Source organism: Serinus canaria, chromosome 2 (genome assembly GCF_022539315.1).
Source record: "Serinus canaria isolate serCan28SL12 chromosome 2, serCan2020, whole genome shotgun sequence".
Taxonomy (NCBI): Eukaryota; Metazoa; Chordata; class Aves; order Passeriformes; family Fringillidae; genus Serinus; species Serinus canaria.
In genome coordinates, this window is record NC_066315.1 from 45,532,203 (window position 1) to 45,538,574 (window position 6,372).

Consider the following 6,372-nt stretch of genomic DNA (forward strand, 5'->3'; position numbering starts at 1 on the left):
CAACACACAGGTTTAAACTGCATGGACTATGCAGCACTGCTAGCTCCTGTTCTGCTGGAGGTGCACAGCAATCCACCCCTTGAGAAAATTAAATTCATATTAGGTAAGAAAAAGAGATTCACCAAAGCTGAGCTACCACTGTCCAGGATACACACATACTGCTGAAGACTGTCAGCTGTTCCCCTTTGCTGATGCAAAGGAAACTGCCCAGAAAAAACACATAACTATTTGGGCACAGCAGACCTGCATCTGCTGAGGAATTAGGCATTCATCTTCTTGCAACCTGCTCCCATTATTTGGATTGAATTACATTTGTGTACTTTTGTCTACAACCAAACAAGTAATTTCAAACTGAAATAGACACCCTTGTCTGTAACTACATCACTTGAAATGAAAATTAAAAGGAAGCAGAAACATACATGAGAATACCCAATAGATGTTATTTCTATGGGTCCCAAATGTCACAACAAATATTTTGGGTTTTAGGTAGACCTGATATTTTTCCTTTCATAAACCTATAAACACACAAGAGTTTCTGGGCAACACCTTCTAAATCTCAATGAACATTCAGTCAGACACAACTTACTACCAGCAGCAGGTCCCTCTGGTGTGACAAACACTATTGCATCAGTGAGGCAGCACCAAGAGCTACACTGACAGAGTCATGGCCTTTGAAGGAGCACATCTTTATTGCACGTGGGGCTGCGTTTTTAAAAGACATAAGAATGGCATGGCTCCCCTTATGACTCTTATCACCGAAATGCCTGTAATGCCACGCTAAAGACTTATTTGCTGCTTTCACTAAGCAAAGGAAAATATGGTCCTCACTAATGCCTTGCTATGTACACCACAAGACACCCAATGCAGTCACTCACCATAAGTCACCAGTCCCTCCCCTCTCTGTGTATCAGAACACTGTATCAGAACAACCATCCAAATTTGGGCTCCTTTCCTACAGATCTGACATTCCACACACACCTTTTGCTGTGCCAGGAGTCTGGCACATTGTCACTCTCTCTCATGCTGAAAAACACAGTTTATCTTTTCTGAATCGGGATCAAAGGAAAGACATCTAAACGAACCTTGCTGTCCATCCCACATCCCTCAATGGTACACACCAAGAGGAGAGCCCATCAGGGACCAGACTGCTGCCCCCTCCTCCCCAAGGCCTGTTTTCTTGAAGACTATTTTCTAATGAGCCATCTCATTAGAAAAAACTCTTGCTTCTTCTAAAAATTTACCTTACAGAAAAACTCCAGTAATACTTAGAAGCTACCGTTCTAAACCAGTCCGGACCGCTTGCTACTGCCACGTAAAACTCACCATCCATTTCAACTAAACCCGCCACAGCACAGCGCCATGCTTTCGCCACGGATTACTCCCGATGCCGGGGGCGCACCTGGCCGATGGGGCCATCGGACAGCCGCAGCCACACGCCTGGTGACCAGGGCCACCTCGGAAGCGACAGGGTCAGCTCCACTCGCTGTCCAGCTGCTCGCTGGCGGGCACGTCCCATCGCTGCAACGCATTAGCAAATTACAGGACCACTGCAATCCACTGACAGGTCACAGGATCCTGACGAAATCGCTGGAGGCTCCGACTTTAAATTTCCTGCCGAGGGGACTCAAAGCTGCTCCGAAAGGCCGCGGAGCAGACCTAAACCGCGTATTTAGCACGCTATCATTTCATGTGTTCAGCTTCCCAGTATTTAAAGCCCAGCGCTGTAAGGCGGCGAGGTGAGAGCGGGAGCCCTCCGCCCGTTTCCCGACCGATCCTACAGGTCCCGGGGACGCCGCTGCGGGACACGACCCGCCGCCCGGCCCTGGCCGGGGGCCCCGCCGAGGGATGCGGAGCACCGCGCGGCCCTTGGGCGGCCGCGCCACCCCCGGGCTCCCGTACGGCCGGGGGCCGCGCGGGCCGGGGACACCGGGGACAGCGGCGGGGCCGGGGGGCGCCTGGTGCAGCGGGGCAGGCGGCGGCGGGATGGCATCCACCGGCGGCCCGCTCCCGGCTCCCAGCTCTGTGCTCCCAGTTCCCGTTCCCGTTCCCGCCCCGCTCCGCTCCGCCAGCGCACACACCTGCCCGCCCCCCAGCACCCCCCGCCCCGCGCTGTCAGTCGCACCCACCTACCCCAGTGGCCGCCGCCGCCGCCGCGGGTCCGGCGCGCCCCGCCGCCCCCGCGCCGGCAGCGGCACGGCACGGCACGGCACCGCACCCCCCCTTCCGCCGCCCGCCCGCCCCTTGCGCGGAGGTGGAGCGGCCGCCGGGAGGAACCAGGAAGTGAACGGCGGCGGCGGGAGGCAGCGCGTCCCGGCCCGGCCCTGCCCTTCCCCGCCCCGCCATGGGCTCCCCGGCCCACGGACGGCACCGGCGGCTGGCCCCGTGCGGCTGCGGACCGCCTGTGCCCACTGCTCGTTAACGGCCGGGCGTGCGGGTGCCTGGGGGGGGGGGGGGGGGGGGGAATGCGGGTTTTGTGAGGAAAAACCCCACACTTTTTTGTTTTGAGATGGGAACAGATGGTTCTGCCTCAGTGGGCACCTCTGAGTCCCAAGCGGGTTCAGGGTAGTTTTGGTTTGCAGGTATCCAGAATCTGTTGGCACCCAAGGAGGAGCCGTACAGTGCAGAGCAGTGAGGATGTTTGGGGGACCGGAGTATCATTCTTAGGAGGAAAAGCTGAGGGAGTTGGGCCTGTTCATTCTCGAGAAGAGACTACTGAGAAGGGACATCATAATAAATGACTAAAAGGAGGGGCATGTGGGTGTGCCAGAGATGGAGTCGGGCTCTTCTCAGTGGTGCCAAGCACCAGGATGCGAGCTAGTGGGCAGAAACTGATGCACAGGAAGTTCCACCTGAACATGAGGAAGAACTTCTTTACTGTGTGGGTGACCACACACTGGAAGAAGTTGTACAGAGAGGTTGTAGAGTCTGCCTCACTGGAGATACTCAAGAACAATCCTGTGCTGTGTGCTCTAGGATACCCCTGCTTGGACAGATCACCCACAGTGGTCCGTTCCAACCATACCTGTTCTGTGACTGTAATTCTGTGACAGAGCACTCCACTGCAGGTGGCATGTTCAGAGCCAGAGCACGGGGTGAGTTTGCTTCACACTGTCCACGTCAAGTCACTGCTTCCAGCCTTTGTGGCCTTGCCCAGGTATTAATCATGCAGAGCAAATCTTCACAGTTCAGAGGGTTGCCTGAGGCTGGCTTTATTTGGGCTGTGTTGTTTTGGCACAGCCTGGTTTTTTGGTAGTGGGGGAAGGCCAGAAGTGGCTTCTGTGAGAAGCTGCTAGAAGCTTCCACCACATGTGACAGAGCCAATCTCTCGTAGCTCCAAAGAGGAACATGGTGCTTGGCCCAACTGGAGAGGTTGGTAATGCCTCTGTGATGACATATTTAAGAAGAAAATCAAAACAGCACACAGGCAGTTTTTTCCAGGGGTGGCGAGGCAGTGCCACGGGGGCCATCCCGGCACACACGCAGTGGTGCACCATGGCCATCGCCATCTGGGTGCGGCCCACTGCGAGCCTTGCCTGCTTGGCTGCCCCTTGCCCATTGTCAAGAAGAAGGACTGGGGCGGTGGTGGTGGTGGCTTCTTGCTGGTGCCCCACATGAGGAGAGGCACTCTGTAGCGCCAGTGCTGTGGCAGCCGCCACTGCCCATCAGTGGCTGTGGAGCCATCAGGCCGGTGGAGAAAACATGGCAAGCAACTCCCCGATGTGAAACCTAGATGAGATCAACCTCTGAGTGATGTAGGATCCTGCAAGAATCTTTGAATTGGTGGAACTTGTTTGCAATGGTACCTACAATCAGCTGTTTTTCTCCTAGACAGAGAAGAGGACGAAGTGGGGGAGAACAAGAAGGTGGCGCCCAGGTCAGTGGAAAAAGAAGGTGAGGAGGTGTTCCAAGTGCCAGAGCTGAGATTCCTCTGCAGGCCGTGGTGAGGACTGTGGTAAAGCAGGCTGTCCCCCTGCAGCCCATGAGGTCCATGGGGGATACAGAGATCACTCAAAGCCTATGAGAAAAGTACTTACGCTGGAGCAGGTGGATGTCAGGGAAAACTGCAATCCAGTGGGAGACCCGAATGGAGAGAGAGGGCCCCTGCTTCCAGAGACAGAGAGGGCCCTTGCTTCCAAACTAGAACAGCCTATCCTTAGAGGACTGCACCCCGTGGACAAGTGATCCACACCGCAGCAGTTTCAAAAAGACTGCCCACGGGAGGGACCCGAGGGCATAGCAAAGACTGCTCTCCCTGAACAAACAGAAAAAAAAAAAACCTCAAGTGACAATCTGACCAAAACCCCCACACCCAGTCTCCCTGCACTGTTGGTGGGAAAGAGGGAGGGGCTGGGGGGAAAAATGGTGTTTTAAAGGATTATTTTACTTCTCATTATTTTCCTCTTAGTCTGTTAATATTAGACTTACTTTATACCTTTAAATTTTAACCTGTTTTGCCCTTAGCGTGTTTTCTCTCAGTCCTCATCTCAACTCATAAGCCCTTCATTATTTTTTTTTTTGTCTCCTCTGCCCAGCTGAGCAAGAGAAGATCAGCAAACAGCTTTCATGGGTGCCTGGTGTTTAGCCAGTGTCAAACCATGACATGGGCCAAGATACATCATTCATTTACCACAATGAAGTTAAAAGATACTGCTTTTCCTTTGTTCAAAAAAAAACCCCAACATATAAACCCCAACAAACCCAAGAAACAAGTGGCATTCTTTTTTGTATGACAAGCTTCACTCACTACTGCCTTGTGCCGGAATTCGAATGTCCTCAGAAGTGCTCTTTAGGGCAAGCGGTTCCTTTCTGCCCTCCCTGAGGAAAAATGAGCCAAGCCTGGGCTCCTCCCACCTTAAAAATAACTGCTGTTTGCATGTGAACAAGATTTGCTAGCTGAGCCTCTGGACTATGAAAGAATTTGACTAACATTAAGTAGACTCCAAGCTGGTGGGGCAGAAGTGGGAAAAAAAATTAACGCTCTTTCTTGGCAATTGTAACTGTTAGCTGCTGTGGGCTAAGCCGTGAGAGTCAGGAAGTAAGATGAATGTCATCTCCCTGTGCTCTCAGTGGAAATCATAGGGTGCCTCTGCATTAACACTGCTTCGCTCATATCTTCAAGAATTCACTCATATCTTTAGAGAGTTTCTGATTTCTCCTTCCTTGTTGTCTGGTTCACACCATGCAATGTGAGGACACAAGTATCACACTGCAAGCCAAATGAAGGGTTGTGCTGTGCTGGACAGCAACACTGGCAGATGCTATTTTAGAAAGAACATACAAACCAGGGCCTTTCATGCACGGGCACTGCCTTTGTCTGGCACTCCTGTGGCCCAGCAAGGAGACCCTGCTCACCTCCCTAGGGTGAATGAGGAGGACAAGCTACCCAAGCTCCCAGCTCTGCCAGGGTCCACTGCTGGCTCTCCCCACCAAGAAGCAGTAAGCAATCCCCATACAACCCTAGTGTGCAGGCAGTGTGGCGCCTTTCAGATGCAGGTATGCCGTGGGAAGAGTCCCAAAAATTCATCCACTCTGCCCCAGCTGCTGATTGATAAGCAGCCTGCCAATGGGACCAGACCAAGCTAAAACTTCCATAACCATCCATCACTCTTGAATTTTGCTCGCTCAGCATCATGCCACCTGCTCAAGTAGGCACAGCCAGGAATGCTTTGTACATTTGATTGAACAAGGAGTTTTAAAAAGCCGGATAAACTCTGGCAGTGCACTGAGTAATCCTTGGGAGCCATGGATCATTTTCAGCCAAGCAAGCATCAGCGTGAAGTCAATAGCATCTTTTAAAATACTCAGAAAATTATCACACAAGAGCTGTGCAAAAAAGCACGCAACCTTACATTAATGACTGTTATGAAACTTTCAATTAAGGCTGTCAAAAAAACCCAACCCTTAATTATTGTTTTAATATATAGTGCGAGTTTTTAATCACAATTCCCACGCCACTTTCCCAGCAATACCTGGCACAGGACCAAGAGAATATCCTAAGAATTTGGTTTCTTCCCTGCTCCCGCACCAGCCTTCCCCGCGCACCGCACCTCGCTTGGACCTTTCTGAGGTTAAAAACTCCGCAAGGAAAATGAGGAAACGCAGAGAACTAGGACTACACGATCCATTTCTGTGCACCGGGATATTTCCACAGCCTCCTGGAGGAGCTTTCGGCAGATAGCGGGAACTTTGTTTTTACCACGAGGGTCAGCTTCTTGGACGGGACGTTTTCCGGGTACGGGGTGCCCAGCGGGTACCGCGTCCAGAGCGGTACGTGTAAGGCTGCTGTGGCTTCCCGGCTGCACCCGCCGCTTTGCCACCAGGCAAGGGGAGCCCTCGCTGTGAGATGCCGGTGCCGGCTGGGAGGGCGGGACA

At 52.7% G+C, this 6,372-nt stretch overlaps 1 protein-coding gene and 1 long non-coding RNA gene across 6 annotated transcripts in view; one reads left to right on the top strand and one right to left on the bottom strand.

The window, feature by feature from the left end:
* The window catches only part of ZDHHC3 (zinc finger DHHC-type palmitoyltransferase 3), a 33,918-nt gene extending 31,651 nt beyond the window's left edge, over positions 1–2,267 (bottom strand). Inside the window, exon 1 of one of the 5 annotated variants that reach the window (XM_030239974.2) lies at positions 2,131–2,267. The gene's annotated coding sequence lies outside the window, so the exon portion shown is untranslated. Of the gene's footprint in view, positions 1–1,323; positions 1,519–2,126 lie in introns of those variants that run through there. The other 4 variants (XM_030240068.2, XM_018909705.3, XM_009086209.4 and 1 more) reach the window with 4 other exon arrangements.
* Positions 2,268–2,463: 196 nt separating this feature from the next.
* LOC127059254 (uncharacterized) lies at positions 2,464–5,094 on the top strand. The gene is made up of 3 exons (XR_007776891.1): positions 2,464–3,092; positions 3,829–3,891; positions 4,533–5,094. It is a non-coding gene; the product is annotated as an uncharacterized LOC127059254 (long non-coding RNA).
* Positions 5,095–6,372: the final 1,278 nt, after the last annotated feature.